The following is a 21,926-nucleotide window of genomic DNA, read 5'->3' on the forward strand; positions in this document are numbered from 1 at the left end:
TCCCATGCTTGGTGACTATTCTACTTACTACGCTAATGAGAGCCATCATACAACTCTGAGGCCTGCTGCAAAATGCCATGCACAAGACTTGCAAACAGGGCCAGATCAGAGTACAGGCAATATCAAAAGGTTGGGGAGAGAGTATGGGAAAGCACTTCATTGGTTAATTGAAAATATAGAATTAAAACGGATATTCCATTGACACTGCTGGGAGTAGCACACGCCACTTTGCTTCCAAAACATTAATTAGCCAACAGAATTGATAGCATACCTCTTAATGATTTCAGGAGCGAGTCCATTTTTAACTCTGTTGTGGAAAAGAGGTTTCTTTTTTTCCTAGCTACACATTCATTTAAATTACATTAGTACATTTTTTATATGTATATGCTTTTGAAGCTGCCACAGAATGCGGCAGTAAATTATGAGGCACCCACAGCAAGTGTCACATTCTGTTGATAAAAAAAAAATCCCCCAAACCCATGATGGATAAAGTTACCTAGTATTTATAAAAATGTGAGGATCTAAGTAATTAGGGTGGGAGGATTAGTTTTTAAGCAATTTCTCTGTCACTGCATACATGATTTAATTACTATTTATTCTAAAACCTCAAGAAAAAGCTACTTGCTGTTGCATTGGAGAAAAGTTCTTCCCTCTCACTTTTCACTTTTTATAGTTCAGTTCCTTGAAATAATCAATCATTGATAGTCAGCCTTATCACTTGGACATTTCCCCAGGTACCCCTGCCTTCCACCTCTAGAATTAAGAAAACAAATGTTTCTAAATATGCAGAAAATAACCCTTGTTTTTCTTGGGCATGAAGACAAAGTATGTCTATGCTCACAGAGTTCCACAAAAAGCTCCTTTAAGAGAATAGGTTGGAAATGGTGGCTCCAGTGAGAGGTAGTAAGAGGGATGGATTTTTCACTTCCTAATGAGGAAATAATTACATTTTTTCAAGTGAGAGTAGAATTCTGAAATGCTCTGATAGTTCCCTTTCCCAACAGTAAACAAATTAAAATCAGCTACAAACTGACTGGATCAATCACTTCTGACACCGTACTGTCACTGACAGGAACATGACAGTTACAAGATTGCTGTGAAATCCGTGCAAAATACATTAATAAAATCTTTTGTTCTGGAAAAGCAGATCTCAAACAAAACAAAGTGTTTCTAACCAGCACAGGAAAGTCAGCAATGGAGACTGAATCTGGCAACAGAGAATCTAGGTTCCTACCCTTGCTGTGCTACTTACTAGCTGTGTGACATTGAGTCTGCCACTTGCCCCTGTCTGGATCTCAGTTTCCAAATTTGGAAAATGAAGGGTGAGGCTAGATGATGTCCTGGGTTCATTTTGACTATAAATTCTATGATCCTGTGATAAAATTGTATGCATTGCTTGTAAGGAAATCCATTATGCAGAAATGTATGTGAAGTTAAAAAAAATTATTCGCTTGATGGGACAATTTTTTATCTTTTAAAACATATCTTTAAAAGGCAAACAAGAATTAACCTAATAGGGTTCCCCTGCTAAATTTGAACATAACTTGATCAAAAAAACAATTGATATCTATATTTTTGGGGGGTCATGCTAATGGGAAAAAATCAAAGTCTGAGGGAGGATGAGTGTTGTGACAGGCTTATGTGTACATCTGCCTGTACATGTGTACACCCAGAATACTGTGTTTGTCTACAGATGCTCTTCTGAGAGTCAATGAAACCTAGCCCATCATGGGGCTGAACAAGCTAATCTCGGTCCTGTTACCTTGGCCACTCTGCTCACAGACATTGGCTTGGGGTAAGCAGTCGAGGCTTCTACCCACAAGGTCTAAAGCAGCTTATGGAATTATCTTTCATCCTCTTTGAGCCGGAGATCACCTGCACTCAAAACCCCCTGCCTCCACTCTCCCCGCCCCCCCTCCCAACTGCGTGCCAATCTGTCAGTGCTGTCCACCACAGCTGGTCTCTCAGTTGTGCAGGGGGGGTCTGAGGCCTGGATTCAGTGTCTCCCCAGAGCTCTCTGAGCCTGCCACCTGCTATGTGTCTGCCCTCCTTTAGTCTGCCAGGGTCTTCTGCTTTTACCCATTCTTCTCCCAGCAGGACTGCTGGATTGACTTTCTGTGGTCCCTGCTCCAGTGCCTGAGGAGTGGCTGAGTTCCAAGAATGTGCCACAGGAGCCTTTGTCCTCCTCTTTGATGGGGTGTGTGACACTGGTTGATTCAGTCCAGTGGCAAAGCGCAGAGATGGCAACAGGCCCGTGTCTTTCACAGAGGCACAGTGAGGAGGTGACTTCCCTGCAGACACAGCTTTCCTCTAGACCCACATCCACTGCCTGCCTGTCAGAGGAGAGCCTGAGCTTCTCTGGTCGTCCCCTTGTCATGGGACCACATGTGCTGATCTGCCCAGCTTTGCACTTTGGAAGCCTTAAAGAACTATACGGTGACACTGATTCCAGGATGTGGCTGGGATGGGTTTTGTAACCTTGGTAAATGCCATCATTAGCAACTCCCATAATACCTAATACAAAGCCATCAAAAATGGATTGTTGAATGAATCAATCAAACATACAGGATATATGGACATATACACAAAATATATGTGTATATATATATATGTTCATACATATGTGTTATATATACAAGCATGTTTGCACACATACAGATTTATATGCATACATGTTATCTTTTCTCCTGATAGACTATAACCTCTTTGAGGGCCAAGGCAATTACTTTTTTATTTTTGCATCCCTACATCCTCACATAATGTTTGGCATGGAGTAACTCCTTATTAAAGTCTCCCAGTCTTTACTGCATGAACTACTTTTCTTTTCATGTTGTCTCCCATCTCATTCTTGTGAAATTGGAAGGATTTTGGACCTCAATCCAGGGTTATAAATATCTTCTCTATTCAATTTCATTTTTAATAAGAGAAGAACAAATAAAGACTGAGGTTTTACTACAGACCTAGCAAACTGACAAAGATGACAAAAAGATAGAAAAAGGTAATGTTGGAAGGATTGTAGACAGATAGGCATAATAATAATGATGATGTTTTCATGGAGCTCTGAGTTGGTTTAGCCACTTTGGAAAACAATTTGGAATTATGTGAAGAAAACAACCTAACTGCCCATTCCCTTTGACCTAAAGGTCCCATTGTAAGATATAAACCTCAAAGGGGTGCTAAACAAAAAGAAAGGCCTCATTCATGCCCAAATACTCATAGCAGCATTTTTTTAGTAGCAAAGATATAGGAACAAAATAGATATTAATTGAAAAGTTAAACAAATTATAAAGAAATAGTGATTGATGAATAAAAGAATCAGAGTAAGATTTAACTGATGCAAAGTGAATATATAATGACCATAATAATGCAAATTATGAAATTGTGTATGAAAAGTGAAAATAAAAAAATCCAAACAATGCTACAGAATTATCAAGTTGACCTCAAAGAAGAGATATTAGAAGGCAGAAGAGATATTAGAAGGCACATCCCTCTACTTCTTTGCAGAATTGAGGAGTGTTGGTATGAACATGGAACTTGGTGCGAAATGTCAGCCTTAAAGAAAAATATTGATTAGTTTCTACTGAATTGTTTTCCTTTCCCACTTTTTTATAGTTTGTTATAAGGGCTAGTTTTCTGTGATAGGGTAAGGGATGCACTGGGAAATGTAAATCATATAAATACAAAAGATATCAATAAAAAAATTAAAAAAAAACATCTGATTAGCTTCAACACAGTTCCAATCTATTGAGAGATTTTGTCAACCCACTTTTCACTCTCCCTCTCAGCTTTGGGTCATCCACAAAATACATATGCAGATCACCTGTGCCTTCATCCAATACTCTGGTCTTAGATCTCACTTGTTTCACACTTCCTCTACTGGAGCAGATTGTAACTCATCTTCTGTGATTCTTGCCTGTGAATTTCCATAAATCCTCCATAGATGATACATTGGAAGTTTCCCTCTGGGTCTCTTGATATTTTATGAACAGTAATACAATACCCAGACTATCTGATTTCCCCTCTTCTTACCACATGAGGGGGCCACCTCTGTTTCTGCTAATACATTGCCTTCATTTAAATCATCAATTAAACATTAGCTAGAATAGGTTCAATGACAGAACCCTGGGGCATTGCGACAGTGATATATTAGCCATTTATGAATCTATCTAATATGTACCATCATCCAGTCTATATGTCTCCATTTTATTCAAGAGGATATTATGAGTCAAATACCTTTCTGAAATGTCTTGGATACCTGGCATTTCCTTGGCCTATGTCTAGTAATTACATAAAAAAAGGAAATAATGTTAGCTTAAACAGAGTATCGAGTCAGGAGACCCGAGTTCAATTCCTGTTTGAGACATTTATTCACTATGTAACCCTGGGAAAGTCACTTGACTTCAATGTATTTATTTCCTAATCTTTAAAATGGTGATAACAATAGCAACTACCTCACAATATTGCTGTGGGAACCCAGTGAGATAATGTTTATAAAGTACTTTCCAAAATAATAGTAGTAGTGATAGTTCTAGCTAGTATTCATATAGTGCTTAAAGTGTGCAAAGTACTTTCCATGCTATCTCATTGGATCCTCACATGAACTCCTCAAGGTCAGTACTATCATTATCTTCATTATACAGAGATGAGAAGATTGATGATGGAAGACATTAACTGACTTGACCAATACACATAGCAAAATGTGTTTCGAGTCAGGATCTGAACTTACATCTTTCTGACTTCATATCTAGGTTTATATCCACCATGTCACTTGGCTACCAAAAACATAGAAGGCTACACACATATCAGTAGTTGCTATAGTCATGTCCTCACAAGTCACACCTTTTAAGAATCCATTCTATAACATGTTGTGAGTGATAATACATGTATAACCCAGTGGAATTGCTTGTCAGCTCCAGGAGAAGGGGGCAGGGAGAGAGAGAACATGAATAGTGTATCCACGAAAACTTTTAAATAAAAATATAAAATTATCTTTAAAAAAATTTAAAAGAATCCATTCTGTAATTTTATCAGTAATCAGCAGACTTTAAATTATAGGATGATGTTCTTAATGTATTCACTTTCTGCCTTTTTCAAAATTCAGGATATTTGTGTTCAATGCTGTAATGGTTCTTTAATAACACTTTAAATACGTAAAGCACTTTTAACACCCATTACTTCATTTGATCCTCAAAACTGTAAATAAGATGGACATTATTATCACCATTTTAAAGACCAGAAAATTGAAATTCAGAAAAATGAGGTTCATTCATCCAAGGTCTCACAACTTTTAAGTAGGTGGTTGAACTTTGACTTGAACTCACATCTTTTTTTGCTCCTAGGTCTATATTCTTTCCATTGCACTATGTCCCTTCCTAGGACCATCATCTGCACCTTTGGTGAACAGAAAAAGTTTATTTTACATTAGTATTTTTCCTAACACCTTTGCAGCTGAGTGCCTAATATGTGCTTAGGATATATAACAGCCCTTCAGGTGAAAACTATTTTTATAATAATACCAAGGTGTTTTCATTTCTAATACAGTAAATACCAATAGATTAATCATCTTAAACAGAAACTCTTTGGAGGTCCCTTAATCATTTTTAAGATTATAAAGGGGTCTTGAGAATCTGAGGCAGGATTTGATCCCCAATCTCCTTATTCCATATCTACCATTTAGTAACATCTTGACTAATCAGAATTTATTAAAGTTATCATATGTTCTTCTAGAATGTTTTCTATTCTTCTGAACTCAACATTTAGGACAATGTTGCAGATCTCAACAAAACTAGCTTACATTAAGGATTTTTAAAAAGAAAAAAATAGATAATTATAATATATAGCATATATGTAAGATATCAATAATATGTGATATATGTGTAATACTTAAAGGTTTTCAAGTGCTTTTTATAGATGTTATCTCACTTGGTCCTAAAAACCATCTTGTGAGGGAGATACTATTATTATTCTCATTGTAAAGATGAAGAAATTGAGGTTGGTGAATGTGTCTTGACCAATATCACAGAGCTGGTAAGTAACTGCAGCAAAATTCAGATATATATCTTCTTGACTCCAAGTCAGCTCTCTGCCCACTATGTTTTATCCCTGGCTTATATCATTATCTGTCTCCAGCACTATGCAATTAATTCTGAGTTTTAGAATTCGGATGTAGGAGAATCTGCAAGTGTTCTCTGTGTTTATAAAAGAGACAAAATGGCAGGACTTCCGAAGGGAGGGTTGATAACTGAGATTGTTTAGAAAAAAATTAATTAGCAAGAGTCTTCTTCTTAGCCCTCAATTACCCAGAAATTAAGCAAGACAAGAACTGTTACTCTTAAGTATTCTGGGTAACTGAAGCTTTCCTGTTTCCTTTCTTGTAATGATTTTAAGAAGAATGTGATTGTGTGTTAAAAAGAAGTGCCATTATATATCTGGAGATGTCTTGCTCATAAATTATCCCCCAAGGGGGGAAAATTACCACTACATTCCATGCCCAGTACTATAGTAACCCAAGGTGAAAAGGAAACTCAATAATTTATGTAAATTCCTTTCCTAATACAGTTATATTTGATCTTCTAATTTCTTTCTCAGTCTTCCTGAAAGAAAAAAAAATCGTAGTAAGCCTATGGGATCCTTCATTCTTCAATTTATTTTTCTAAATGAATTAAATGAAATCTCCAAATGCTGCAAACAAGTTTTTTATTCTGGTTCGACATAGATATTAGAAATGCAGGCAAAATCTGAGCATGGCACAAGCAACTTAAATATGAAACATGTTTTGACTTTCTAAGGGCATTTGAAGAAATATGACCTTTATTCATATCAAAACAGAAAGCCCCAGAGCACTACCCTGCTGTAGCTTTCCTTCCCTCCACCCCCAACTGTAATCTGTTTTCCAGCATTTTCTTAGTGACAGAAATATTTTTATGGCATGTAAATTTCAAGAAAAATATGTATGTCAGTAATGCCAAGGCTTTTCTATAGTTCCAGTGGGTCTCTGCATTTTGTAAGTAGGAAAAGCTTTCTAAAACAAAAGAGCAAGAAGGGTCTTTGGAGACCATCAAGACAAAGCCCCTCATTTTCCCAGTGAGGAAATTTAGGCCCAAAGTAGTTTAATGACTTGCTCAAGGCAGTGAATATTAGAAGCAGGAGTAGAACCCGGGTCTCCTAGATCCCAATATGGTGCTCCTTCTGGGATGCTATGCTTCCCCTAAGACTAATTTCATAGGAACAAAGGAAATTAATGTCTTAAGGCTTAATTCACTGACTGCATGAATCCAGAGTAGGCCACAGTCAATTTCTTTAGCTTTTTAAAACATCTGTTTGAAATAAAAAGCAATCCTCTGGTTTTATACTCTAGAATTGTGTCTGTGTCCGGTTTTATTCTCCATTATCTCAAAATTGCTACCTGTTGCATGATGTCTCGCTGTGGTTTGCTAATTACTTCCATTAGTTTAAAACAAACTTGACAAGAGACAGAAGGAATCCTGAGAGAAATTAAATCTAATTGTTTAAACATGCACAGTCAAAGTCTGCTCTTTCTTCTTCCTCTCCATTGCAGAAGGTAGCCACTGCATTGAACTGAATTAAACATGGAGAAATGTTCCCCTGCTGCAAGCATCAGAATGCAGCCCTGCTCAGATGCCTCAACCCCTGGCCTCTGTCAAGTTTAGCCAGGGTGCAAAACCCGACATCCATCCTGTATAATTGGGTTGTTTTCTCTTTATGCACCAGGCATATCAGCACTTTCCTGATGTACATTAAGTACACACCTATCTACATATTTATTCTATTCTTTCAATCAGGCAGCACATGGTAATTACTTGGGTGTGTTATCAGTTCCTGCTCTGGAAACAGCAACTGCAAAAATCTGATGGTGTCAGAACATAGAGGGCACAGAGCTGCCGAACTGTGTTCCTCTTCTTTCTCTTCCATAGTTGGGCACATTTTCCTCCCTCCCTTCCCTTGGCCTGATTCAGATCCACAGTGCTTGAGTAATTCTGCTCCCTCCCAGTGCAGGACAGTAGCACAGCAATAACAGAGGTAATTATTTTTCATGTTTTCTGTACCCACCAAACCAGACCATATGACATTCCCTGGAAACGTCTCCTGGTCTTGCCTATGAGTCTTTGCTCTGGCTTCTCCCTATGCATGTAATCCTCTCAACTCCCTTTCCTCTCCTTCCCTCAAATTCACCTGTTAAAATCTATCTGTTCTTTAGGATCCAGCTTGGGGGATACCTCCTTCATGAAGCCTACACCCCCAATTTGTAGTGGTCTTCCTTCCCCCAGGTCCTCACCTACCACTTTTTGTACCTCTCTTAAATGAATAATGATAAAGATGAAAATGTTGTCCTCCAGTGGTTTTCAGTCATTCCAGTGTTTAGTCAGTTTATGATTCCATTTTGAGATTTTCTTGTAAATAATGGAGTAGTTTGCTGTTTCCTTCTTTAGTTCATTTTATAGGTGAGGAAACTGAGTCAAACAGGATTAAGTGATTTGTCTGGATTCACACAGCTAGTATGTGTCTAAGGCTGGTTTTGAACTCAAAAAGATGGGGTCTCCCTGATTCAAAGTCCAGTGCTCTATCTACTGTACCACATAGCTGCCCTGGATAATGATTGCTTATGTTTATACAGAGCTTGGAGACTTCCAAAGCATTTTGTGAATATTATAATATTTGATCAAATGAAATAACACATTCAGAGTGCTTTACAAACCTCATATGAGGTTAGTAATGATTATCCTTACAAAAATCCAGATAAATAGACACTATTATTATCCCTCTTAGAGACAGTGAGGTGGTACAATGGAGAAAGCACTGAGCCTGGAGTAAGGAGGGACTGAATTCAGATTTGACCTCAGACACTTACAGGCTGTGTGATCCTGATAAGTCACATAACTTCTATTTGACTTAATCCACTGGAGAAGGAAATTGCAAACCACTCCAGGATCCTTGCCAAGAAAATCCTTTGGATAGAATTAGTGTGCTATGGTCCATGGGGTCACAAAGAGTCAGACACGACTGAACGACTAAACAACAGTGATAAGGCATCCCAGGAGATGACAAATATTCTCTATTCATTCTCCTTCAGCTTATCCAGCTGATGGCGTTTCCTTCCTTTTGCCACACCACTGAAATATGTCTGAGTTCTGATGAAATATTTGGGCAGTTTGAACTGTCATTCACTATGATCTGAATAGCTATTCAGCATGATCTGCACAAGCAAGAAATAAATTTGCAGAGAAAATATTCTTGGTTGGACATCTTCTGGAAAGCCTGAGCTCTGTTAGAGGGAAGGGAAAAATCCCACAATATTTGAAAATTAATTTTAGCTGCAGCAATTCTCTCTCCCCCTTCTTCAAGTCCTCCCTCCACCCCACCAGAAGTTGATAAAAGGAAAGCAAATGGGTTGATCAGACATTCCATGTCTCTTCTCTTCAGACTTGGATGCCATCTCTCCCATATAAAGAACACACAGCACCTGGCCAGCCATCTGTCACAATGATACATTGCCAGTCTTGAATACATAAATGTTATTCTCTATATATTATCCCAGAGTCCACCTCAACACCCACTCACCAGCACTGATTTCTATTATTAATAGGATTCATTCTGCCTCTGTTGCTTAGGATGAACCTCTGTAAACTACAGCTCTCAAGGATTCCTTCAAAGAACTAACCAGGAATCTTGAATCCCTAAGAAAGTATTCCTCCTTCACCCTTTATTAAATGCATAAATGGATTTCCAATTATCCGCTTCCTGAACACAGGATTCCAAGGGCATTATTTACCCTAGTGGAAGGAAGAAATGAAGGCTTACATTTATTTTCTGTGTCAACATTGTGTTGGATAGAGTTTTGTGGTATAGGAGAATCAGCATTAGACTCAAGCCTATACTTTGGTTTAAATCCCAGGTCTGCTGCATACCACTTGTGTGACTTTGGATAAGTCATTTACCTCACTGTGCCTTAGTTTCTTTCACTGTATTGTGCCCAGTGGGAATATTTGTATTATTTTCTTCATAGTGAAGACTTGGAAAAAGGTCTTGGCAAGCCTTAAAAATGTTATTATTATTATTATTAATAGTACAGAATGATCAGAACTTGGAATTTCCCCGATTGTTCAGTAGGTAATGAGTGCTCACTCAATTGAGAAAAGGGGCCACCAGACAGTCACTTTTGATTCACCTATTGGATATATCCATCCGTCATTGAGGTCTTAAGTGCTGTAAGAGGGAAATGGTTGATGTCTATATTCATAGTCTTCTGGTCTTTTCCCTGTCTAAGGAAATTAAGAGACAAACCACCATTTTTAGTAGTGTAGTAGTGAAAAACACTATTTTAAGTGAATGTATTACAATGGGGGACATAATAATAGTCACCCACATTAAAATAGTGATTTATAGTGGTAGAGTGTGCTTTCTTTCCTCAAAGCAATCATCACATTTATTCACAGAATCACTGAAGCAAAGTATTTAAGTAATTCTTAGAATCACTGAAATTCAAACTAGAAAAAAAAAAGTCTTATAGAGATCATCTGGTTCAACACTTTCATTTTTACCAGGAGGAAAATAATCTTTAAAAAGACCTTAATTTCCTTTTTTACTCATTAACAAGAAAATATTTATTAAGCACCTTTTATGTTCAAAGTTATATGAAATTCAAATGCTATCTCTTAAAATCTAGAAATCTATGTATTTAAAATATATTTAATTGGTTTAAAAAGGTAAAGCATGTAGTATATCTGATGGTATTTTCTCTTGGAAATCTCTAAATTCATATAATTTGCAGTTGATGCAAATCTTCTGGAATTAAAAAAAACTTTGTTTACCATGCTCAGATCTCTGTGGATTTGTAGCTTCTTTCTTTGGCCAGTTTGAAATCTAAGAAACACCGCATGATTTTAACATTCAAAGGATGGAGCATCCATAATTAGGATTTCAGATAAACAACACAGTCCCACATCTATCATTTTTTCCAGGATGGTGAAAAAAAAGTTCTTTAAAAAAATACATATCCTGTAGACATGTTCAGTGAGGCTCATCGGGAGCTTCTGCTGAAAGTTGCATCAAATGCCCAATGAAAGGAAAAGCACTGTGGCTCCCTCATTAGTTGTCTTTCAGGTTTAACCCTTTACCCTCATCATTTTTAATTGCTTACTCCATGAAAGGAGGCAAGATGACAATTTGTGCCAGTGAATCAGGTAGTGAGTGACAGCTGGGTAAGCTAGTTTATCTGCAACAGACTGTTTGACATTAGAGGAGCAGGAAGTTGTACTTCCCCAAGACTGGGATAGTAGAAAATTGCATTGTGCTTTTCAGATGTCCCTCTTCATGAGTTTTCTTGTTAGGTTACTGGGTAAAGATCAGAGATCAAAGGATGAGCTTATGACTAAGTGGGCTGGCTTCAAAGATGCCACTGGTAGCATTGAGCAATAAAGCTCTTTCCCCATCTGTTATTGTGTCAATTGTAGTGGACATTGTGCTTGCCTTGGAGTCTGGAAGTCCTGAATTCAGGTGCCATCTCTGACACTCACTGGCTAATAGACTATAGGCAAGTCAGTTTCACATCTCTGAGTCTAGGTTTGCTCATCTGTCAAATGAGTGTAATAATGACTTTAGTGCCTCCTTTATAAGGTGGTTGTGAAGTTTCAGTGAGATAATGCATGTCAAGTGCTTTGCAAACTTTAAAGCTCTATATAAATATCAATTAGAATAATGGCAATACCAAAAATAATAAACATTATAATTTTAAGGAGGCAGTGTGGCATAGTGGAAAGAAAGTTGGTCTCAGTGTAAAGTAGACCTGAGTTCAAGTCTTATCTGTGTGATCTCAGACAAATCGTTTATCCTCCCACTGCTCCTAGTGACTACTCCCTGAGATAGTAAATTATAGAGAAAGGTACTCATTTGTATTGGGAGAGGGGATTCCTCTCTACTGATGAAATCATATGTATTTTAAAAAATTCATACAATGGTATAAATACTAATAATTTGATAATAACAGCAATAATAGAGGCAGTTAGTGTTGGACTAGAATCAGGAAGACTTCAGTTCAAATCATGCCTCAGGATTTAGCAGTTGTGTGACTCTGGGCAAGTCACTTAGTTGTCTCAATTTTCTCATCTGTAAGTGGGGATAATAGGAATAACTACATTGTGAGGATGAAATAAAGGATATTTATAAAGAACATTCTAAACCATAAGGTGCTATATAAATGCTAGCTGAATTAATAATGATGTGAATTGATATGGATATTGCCATTTAACTTTATTATTACTGTGTTCTCATTCTCCTTATCTTATATTTGATTGAGTTCAGATAGAAGCAGACTCGAGACAAGCCACTCTCCTACCATTGTCTTTTTGTGTTTAATAATTGATGGGCTATTGCAAGGTAATAAAATGATAGCATAATGTTAATAAAAGTGTTAAGATGAAAGTTCATCTTCAGCAGACTCATTGAAAACATCTTTGGGGTGATGATGGTGAAGATGATTATTGTTATTAAAGACCTGGTCAAACCATTTAATTTTTCATCATCTCCTGACAACTCTCCAGGACTGAAGGTTGACTAAAAGATGTGACAATTTTCATTGGGAGAGGAAGCTCCTCCTCAGTCTAAATCCATACAATCCCAATCCTAATTGTTTTTGTTACAGTTTTTAAAGCATCAGTTTGGTATATAATTCTGTAATGGAAAGTTTATGGAGGGAACCAAAGAAAAAAGCAATATGTTCCTAGCCTTCAAAGATCTTTTCTAATTGTGGAGATGGATTACATATGAAAAAAATGAAGGATTTTTTAAACAAATACCAAATATTCATGAGAATACTGCCTTTGCTACTAACAGGCTATCTGACTTTGGAAAGACGCTTCTCCTTTCTGGACCTTATTTTCAAAGGATTATTAATTTAGAGTTAGAAGGAAACTATAGGCCATCTAGTTTTCTCATCTGCAATATGGTGGGGACTGGATTAGATGATTTCTAAGGTCTCTTTATCTTCAAATATTACATGCCTATGATCCTGTAGATATCTCATATGACAAACAGTGTAGAAATCTTGAAAGGGAACTCAGTGGAGGAATGAATAAGATTAAATAGAATTTTCTAGAGGAAACTTCCTGGAAGGGTAAAAATTCAGAATGCAAAACTTAAAGTGAAATGTTGGTAAGTACTCAGATACAACATGGAATATCTATTTTTAATGTTGAGATTAGGAGAGGAAACATCACTTTACATGGGAATGTTAGCAAGAGAAAAAGTTCTTTCCAAGTTTGGTACTCAGAAATGTATTTAGTAAGTACTATATGTTGGCAATGTGGGGGAATATTAAAGAAATATGACTCATAAATTCCTGTCTTCAAAGATCTTATATTTTATGCATGTCCTTTGATCCAGATATCACCACTGGGTTTGTATCCCAAACAGATAAAAAAAAAACAAAAAACTGGTCTAGGTCCTGTTTGTACACAAATATTTATAGTTGTGCTCTCTGTGGTAGCAAAACATTGGAAAATGAGGGGATACCCCACAATTGGGAATGGCTGAACAAATTGTGGTATATAATGGTGATGGAATACTAGTGTGCTATAAGGAATGATGAATTGATGGATTTCTATAAGAACTGGAAAGATCTACATGAAATGATGTGCAGTGAAATAAGCAGAACCAGGAGGACATTATACATAAAGACTGTAACATTGTGGGATGATCAAATGTAATTGACTTTGCTACTAAAAGCAATGTAGTGATCCAAGACAACTCTGAAAGACTTATGAGAAAGAACACTATCCACATCCAGAGAAAGAACTGTGAGAGTAGAAATTCAGAAGAAAACATGTGACTTATCACTTGTTTATATGGGTATATGATTTAGGGTTTTGCTTTTAAAGGACTGCTCTTTAACAAAAATGAATAATTTGGAAATGGGCTTGAGTGATAATATAAATATATGTACAATCCCATGGAATTGCTTGTCCACATTGGGAGGGGAGAGGGATAAGGGTAGGGAAAAAACATGAATCATGTAAGCCAGGGAAAAAATAATGTAACATTAAATATTAAAAAAATGGTTTTCTTGAGGTATAAACCCAATAATGGAAAAAAATCTTAAATTTTAGTTGGAACAATAAGACACACGTAAGAATAGACCTTTAATAATAAGAACAATATGTGATTAAGATCTAACTGAAAAATATAAACATAAAGTAACTAGAAATTCAGAGTTAGGTTTAGCTTATAAAATAAACAAACCAAATACCTCTTGTGTATTAGGCACTATGCTAGTACTGTACTGTGGAATAAGGATGAATTAAACATGATCTCTAACCTCAATAAATTTATAGTCTAGTAGGGTCAGTCAACTAGTCAACTAACCTTTATTAAGTGCCTTGTATATATATGCCAGGCACTCTTTTAAGTTCTGAGGATACAAAGAAAGGCCAAAAAAAAAAAGAGCTTGCTTTCAAGGAGTCCAAAGTTAAATGGAAGAGGTGTGTGTGTGTGTGTGTGTGTGTGTGTGTGTGTGTGTGTGTGTGTGTGTGTGTGTTATTGTTCAGTAGTGATCTAGTGTTTCATGATCCCATTTGAGGTTTTCTTGGCAGAGACTGGAGTAGTTTGTCATTTCCTTCTCTAACTCATTTTATAAATGAGGACACTAAGGCAAGAAGGATTAATTGATTTGCCCAGGGTCACACTATTTGTAATTGAGGCCAGATTTGAATTCAGGAAGATGATTCTTCCTGACTCAAGTCCCAGCCCATATATTCACCGGGCTGCCCAAATACACATGTGTATATACATATGAACATATATACATGTACCTAGAGATATTTACATATAGATGCATGTAAACACATACATACTTCTCCCAAAGGTACACACAACATAAATATACACACACACATATATATATATATATATATATATACTTATATAGGTATCTATGTATATGTTTATGATGTACAGATATACAGAATAGAAAATAAGTAAAAAGAAAGATGTTGATGGATTTGGAACTATGATGTTCAGGATTATCTTTGTAGAAAGATTTCTTCTTCCCTTCCCAAAGCAATAAAAGGATAAATCACAGGCAGGATCATCATGGGGAAGGAGCTCTGGTGTGGAGGGAGCCATTTCAATCTCTAATAAGAACAGCTAGAATTTATATAGTACTTTTAATAAATATGGTTACATTTTACCTTCCAGATAACCCTGAGAGATAGGTGTTATTAGTATCCCTGTTTTGTAGAAGAGGAAACTGAGACAACAAGTTAAATGACTTGCCCAAGGTTATACAGCTAGTAAGTATCTGAAGCTGGATTTGAAGTCTTCTTGTCTGTGTCACTAATTGTCTCTTCCCCACAACTTCCTAATGTGGAGAAGAAAGAAATTATAAGAAAATGCATGCAAAGGACAGAAGCTGGAGATGGGTCAGCTATCAATCAAAGGAAAATTCCATTTGGAATGTTACTGGGAAAGCCAGTTTGGAGCCAAGCCAACAGTAACTGTTTTTGAAGGCTTTGGAGTTGATGGTGGTGAACCTGAAGGAAGAAGCTGGGTTTATCTCTGGGACTTGGGATAATCAAGTTGGAGGTGGCTTGGCTGATTTGAAGGCAGAAGAAGAAGGACAATAGTCTATATATATATCTGACTGGCTCTGTTTCATGGTAGTGACTGAATTTCCATTTTTCTCAATATCCTCCAACTTAACACTCATTTTAGATAGTAGGGAAATCCCACCCCTCTTACCTTATCCTCCATCTTTCCTGTTTTCCTCAATAAACCCTTACTGGAGATAAAGAAGAGAAAAGAGTATTTCCTCTGAAACATTATACATCCCCCTGAGTGACTTAGAAGGAGGCTGAAGAAGAAGGGGGAGGGAGAAATTGAAGGGAAGAAGAGGGGAGAAAGGGAGATTTAGAGGGAGGGTAGGAAAAGAAGATAACTACCTGATCCATTAGTTATCTAGTATCCATCAAAATATACCCTCTAATATCATCTATTACAGTTTGGAACCCCTAAAAGACTGAACTTTACAATCCCTAAGAAACAGCAGAAAAAATGTTTAAGCAAGTTCTCTGTGGAGTTGTTGTGCTTGTAGCCATTACTGGATTTTGGGTCTATCACATCCTCTATAGAAAAATTACCAACATGATTTTTGATTCTCTGGATTACCTTGGCAAGACCACCATGTTCATACTCCAGTTGCCATTTCAGACTGAAACTATACTATGGCAGATTTTGACTCAAGTTTACATCATTTCTATGGCAGCTTTACAGACCCTGACTTACTTGAAGAACATCTATAGATTTGTAATCCCCCAAAAGGCAGCACAGATAATGGTGGTAGATACTAACTTGGAAAATGTTATTAAGAACATGTTTGAGGAATTTATCAAGGCTAAAGGGTTAGACCAGATTAAGGACAAGAACAGTGGCCAGACAGATAGTGCATCCAAAGAGAAAGAGAGAAAGGCAAAGAAAACAAAAGTTAATGCAAAGGGAAATGACAGTGACACTATCCTGGTTGGTTATACCAGAAAACAACTTTACTCTATTCAACTTTCTATGCTAAAGCACATCATTGCAATTCTAGGTCTTTTCAATAAAGTCAGGAGAGATAACTCAGATTTTATATCATTCTGGTGGGCTACATGATCAGTCTCAGAGGAAACTACTGAGTTTTTCAGGGTTCTTCTTAATATAGCATTATGGTACTCATAGTTCATCATTTCCTCCATGGGGATAAGACTTCCAGGGCCAATATAAGTAAAAAAAAAAACAAAGTATTTTTGTGTATGCATATTTTACAATTTGATGACAATGTCCAAATCTTGCAGGATGACTTGGAATTCTTTAGACAATGGTTTAATATATTCTTGAAAGAAAGAAAAAGTAAGTTTCATCAGTAAAAATGACCTTTTCCTAATTGTCAGTATGTCAATCTTACTATTGATTTTCCTATGATAAGCATTTTTTCTTTCTAGCAATGGGTAAAAAAAAACTGGTCTCATTTTTTCCACTTTAAGGAACTTGAATAAATAATAACCTCTCTAGCTGTCAAGTGTCTCTAAAAGTCTTTTCTCCATGAGGATTAAGTTCTTTTGTAGCAATAGTTTGTCAGTTCTTGGTATTATTAATTTTTTGTTGGTGGGGAAGCTGGGTAGTTCAGTGAATTGAGAGTCAGGCCTAGAGATGGGAGATCCTAGTTTGAAATCTGACCTCAGACACTTCCTACGTGTGTGACCCTGGGCAAGTCACTTAACCCCCATTGCCTATCTCTTACCTCTCTTCTGTCTTGAATCCAATACATAATATTGATTCTAAGGCAGAAGGTAAGGGTCTAAAATTTTATTTTTATTACAAATTCCTTTGTGTTTTGGTGTAACTGGCCCTGTTTCATTGTGGGTTTGAGTGATCCTTGAAATGCTTAAAACACCAACAGGTACTATAATATCTCTAACAGTAACTGAAGTGTACTCTTTGCGAGATGTAGCTTTTCCATGTTTCCTTCAAGTAATATCCATTCATTAAAAAAACACATAGGTTTTGGAAATACAACAAAAGACATCGATATAGCACAAAATCCAGTACTCAAATGACAGATAATTAACTAAAGGTGTATAAATCAACTCAATCCATTTTTTCCTATGGTTAAGGTTGGACATTCTGAGTCAGCACAGTATTAATAGAAAATATAGGCATGGCCATTGCTGTTGCAAAATGAAAATATCAGAATTATTGCTTGTCCCAAATAATTCATCATATATAGCAGTAAAAGTCTTCAAGGTTATTCAGCTTCCCTTTACAGATGAGTAAACTGAAGCTCAAAAAAGTTAAATGTCTTATTCAAGGTCACAAGTAAGTGGCAGAGGTAAGATGTGAATCCTGGACTCCTTATTTTCCCCTCTATGTTCTTTCCACTATACAACTTTGAAATGCATTTATAAAGGTGCACTCAGTAGGATCCAAGTTTGGCTGTCTCCCCTTTCCTTTTAACAGCAACTCATCTGACTCCTTTCTTTACTTTGTTGGTTCACTCCGGAGTGTTTATGGGAGCTCAGCCTTGCCACAGATCTACACTCAAAACACCCATTAACTGAGAGGCTGTGTTGGCAAGATCAGGCTCTTGGGATTAGAACATCAACTTTTTGCTGTTGTCTGAGGAAAAGCATCAGGAAAGTTCCCTGAGAATATGAATTTTACCCACATGATATCAGAAGGTTTTCTTTAGCCCTGGAGAGATTTTTGGTGATTTGCATTAAGAGCAGAGCTGAGGAGAGCAATGGGCTCTGTTCTAAAGGACCTAAATATTAATGGTACATGGGGAAGCACCAAGCTGAGTACACACCAGGGACACTGTGGTTTTCTGCCATTGATTAATTTAAAAAGATGTCAGTCCCTTAGGGTGATCATTCAGATTTTGTTCCATGCAGCATCATTCCCTTGACAGACAAAAAGGAGAAGGTACACCTAGCAGACTGACTAAACAGCATAGGAATATTGAGAATTTGGCTTATTTCCCCCTTGGCCAGTAACAACCTGAGATCACATAGACATGTGATGGTCCTCAGACTTCTCATAGCATATCATGCTCCCCTCCTCTGCCTCAACTATACTTACACTGAATATTGTTGTCATTCAGAGTTTCTAGCTTATCTCTATTTGATTGTAAGCTCCATCAGGTTAGAAATAGTGTTCTCCCTAAACTTTGGAGTGAAACAGAATAGAATATGTGCTTAAGAAATATTTTTTGAATGAAGGTATATGTGAAAGAATCTTAAAAGCATGAAATCCTAAATTGTGAGATAGCTTTGCCTCCTAAAACAAGGTTCAATCTTACTCTGGAAGAGGTCTTAAGAAACAGACATTTTCAACTTTGGTCTTTTAAAAGAGGATCATCTGTAGAGTCTAGTCTCTTCTGGATATAGAAAATGTTTCCATAACTATCAGATTGTTCATTTAAGAGCAACGAGTCAGATGTTCATTTTTTAGTGTCGGCATTGACTAACTACTCAGTGATTAAGGGCTCATATATAATTTTTAAAAATTCCCAAGAGACTTTTTATGTTTTAATTTATTATCAAATATTATTTATTTTATATAATATACAATATAATTTATAGACTTGTTTATTTTATATAATAATTAATAATATTATTAAATATTAGTAATGGTCCTCAAAACCCAGCTACGATGGACTGGACACGTCATCCGCATGGACCCACAGCGAATACCAAGACAGGTATTCTACGGTGAACTGTCAGCTGGACTCAGGAAACAAGACCGACCAAAGAAAAGATTCAAGGATCAGCTAAAGTCAAACTTGAAGTGGGCTGGCATGACACCAAAGCAACTAGAACTCACTGCCTCTGTCAGAAGCAGCTGGCGAACCCACATTCACCATGCCGCCGCCACCTTTGAAGATGAGCGACGTCGATGTCTTGCCGCTGCGCGTGAGCGCCAACTCCAGGCCACAACCGCACCTCCCTTAACAACTGGCGTCCCAGGCCCCATGTGCCACAAACTCTGCACCTCAGCCTTTGGACTTCAAAGCCACATGAGGGTACATCAATAGATGATAATGCACAAAGACAATAGTCATTCTCGGCTCCCGAGAGATTACTACCAATTTGTCTTAGAATTAATGCTAAGTAATGGTTCCAAGGCAGAGTAAAGGCTAGGCAGTTTGAGGTTATGTGACTTGCCCAGGGTCACACAACTAATGTCTGAGGTCAGATTTGAAGTCAGTATCTCTCATCTCCAGGTCTGGCTTTCTATCTACTGAGCCACCTACCTGCCCTTTGCAAGAGTATCTAAAAGGCAAGCTGAGGGTTTAAGTGAAGCCAGCAGGAACTTGGCTCTCCAAGACTTCCTCTGTGATCACTTTGCTTCAGTGAAGACTGCAGAAACAGGCCATATGTTTGTAAAAACCAGTTAAGTACAAATTTCACCTTCGTATAGTAGAACCTGCTAATGCACTCTAATGAACAGGACAGTCATTGCCAAATAACAAATTTTGTGAATTAGCAAGTGAGAAAAGAACAAAAAAAAAAGTAGGCACCATATGTGGATAGCTCAATGATACTACATGAAAATGATCCTTTTATTGCATTAAATGTAGCTAATTGTTCGTTAGTTATAATTGCTCATTATGTATGGTGTAAAACTAATAACTGGATAGCTCACCATGTAAGCTGAGCAATCTCCACTAGAGTGAGGGGAGACTGTTCCATTTGGGGCAAGAGTTGCTGAATTCATTTACTCACTAAAATGAAAATAAGTCATGTTCTTAAGAGTTATTTGAAAGGGTTTAAATAAATTTGTTTTAATATCAAAACATAAAGCTATCATGTAATCTGCATAGGGCCCATGCCTGGGATGCCTTACCTTTGTTTTGAAGAAGCTGAAGATCTCTTGAGGGCTCAGCCAGTAATATAGTTAATAGAACTCCAGGCTTAGAGTTAAGGGCATCTCAGTTCAAATCTGACCTCAAATATGTACTGGTTGTATGTTTCACTTGAGGCTCTGTTTGCCTCAGTTTTCTCAATTGTAAGATGGAGACAATAATAGTATTTAGTCATAAGGATGGGCAGTTTGGTGATGCAATAGATAGAATGCTGGACAGGGAGTCAGGAAGACTCATCTTTCTGAATTCAAATCTGACCTCAGACATTTAGCACGTGTGTGAGTGATCCTGTGCAAGTCACTTAACTGCTTGCCTCAGTTTCCTCATTTGTCAAATGAGATAGAGAAAAAAATGGCAAACTATTCCAATATCTTTGTCAAGAAAACCTCAAATTCTGTCACGAAGAGAAGGACATGACTGAACTTTAATAGCTTCTGAGGATCAAATGAGATATTCTTTGAAGTGTCTAGTACATAATAGGTGCTTTATAAATGTTTATTTTCTTCACTTTTCCTGTTCCTCTTATTTGTCCTTCATGTGATTTTGTATATATTTTCCCTGGAGATTGCCAGAACAGATTATAACAAAGACTTTAAGGCAATTCAAGCCTCTTTCTCCATGCATAAAGTCCAAAGTTATAGTTGTTTTAGTGGATTGAGGTTATACTATGTGTTATAAATGAGGTTCTTCCTCTACCATGCAGCACCCCAAGAAGACACATACACACACACACACACACACACACACACACACACACACACAGACATTCAAATACACTGCAATTTCTGAGAGTAGGCAATGTGTAGATCTGACCCTGACCTTCCTTTCCAAACTTAATTCACATACTGCTTTTCATGAACTACTTCTTCCAGCCAACTGGACTACTAGTTAGTCTTCCATATCTGGAGATTCATGCAAACCAACCCCTTCATGCCTGGAAAACACTCCTTCCTCAAGGAATCCTTATATTCCTTCAAGGTTCTAATCCTGTGTTGCCATAATCTTCTCTGGCTATCTCCAAGGCTGAGGGACCTCATGTTAAAGAAATCATAAAAAGGGTCTCTCTTCCAGGTCTAGTATAAAGCATCTTTTACATTATAAGATCTAGCTGAATGATTGGTAAGAAATGGGGTTTGGGATCAACTGTTACAACCTAAGGCATGTAGATAAGGGCAGGAAATGGAAATATAAGGCCCTGAGCCTGAGTTGGGCAGTCAGTCAGGATGCTATCCCCTGCTTCTGAATTATCAAGAGAAAACAAATATATCAAATACACAGATATCATATTATATATATAAAAAGCAAATCTATACATGCATACCCACCCACCTTAAAAGTCCTTATTTCTTTCATTCTCTTTGTGTGCCTTCTTATCACCTACCATCCTAAATGGAAAGGGAATAGGTTCTTCTTAGATTTGAATTGCCCACATTCTAAATAATAATTACTTATTGAGTTTGAAGACATCAAAGGATTATGGGATCATGGAATTTAGACCTGGATGAGTCATTAGGGA

At 37.1% G+C, this 21,926-nt stretch overlaps 1 protein-coding gene across 1 annotated transcript in view; it reads right to left on the reverse strand.

The window, feature by feature from the left end:
- Positions 1-21,926, reverse strand: part of CDH4 (cadherin 4) — a 1,204,972-nt gene that overhangs the window by 465,586 nt on the left and 717,460 nt on the right. The window lies entirely within an intron of this gene.

This window comes from Monodelphis domestica, chromosome 1, assembly GCF_027887165.1.
Source record: "Monodelphis domestica isolate mMonDom1 chromosome 1, mMonDom1.pri, whole genome shotgun sequence".
NCBI lineage: Eukaryota > Metazoa > Chordata > Mammalia > Didelphimorphia > Didelphidae > Monodelphis > Monodelphis domestica.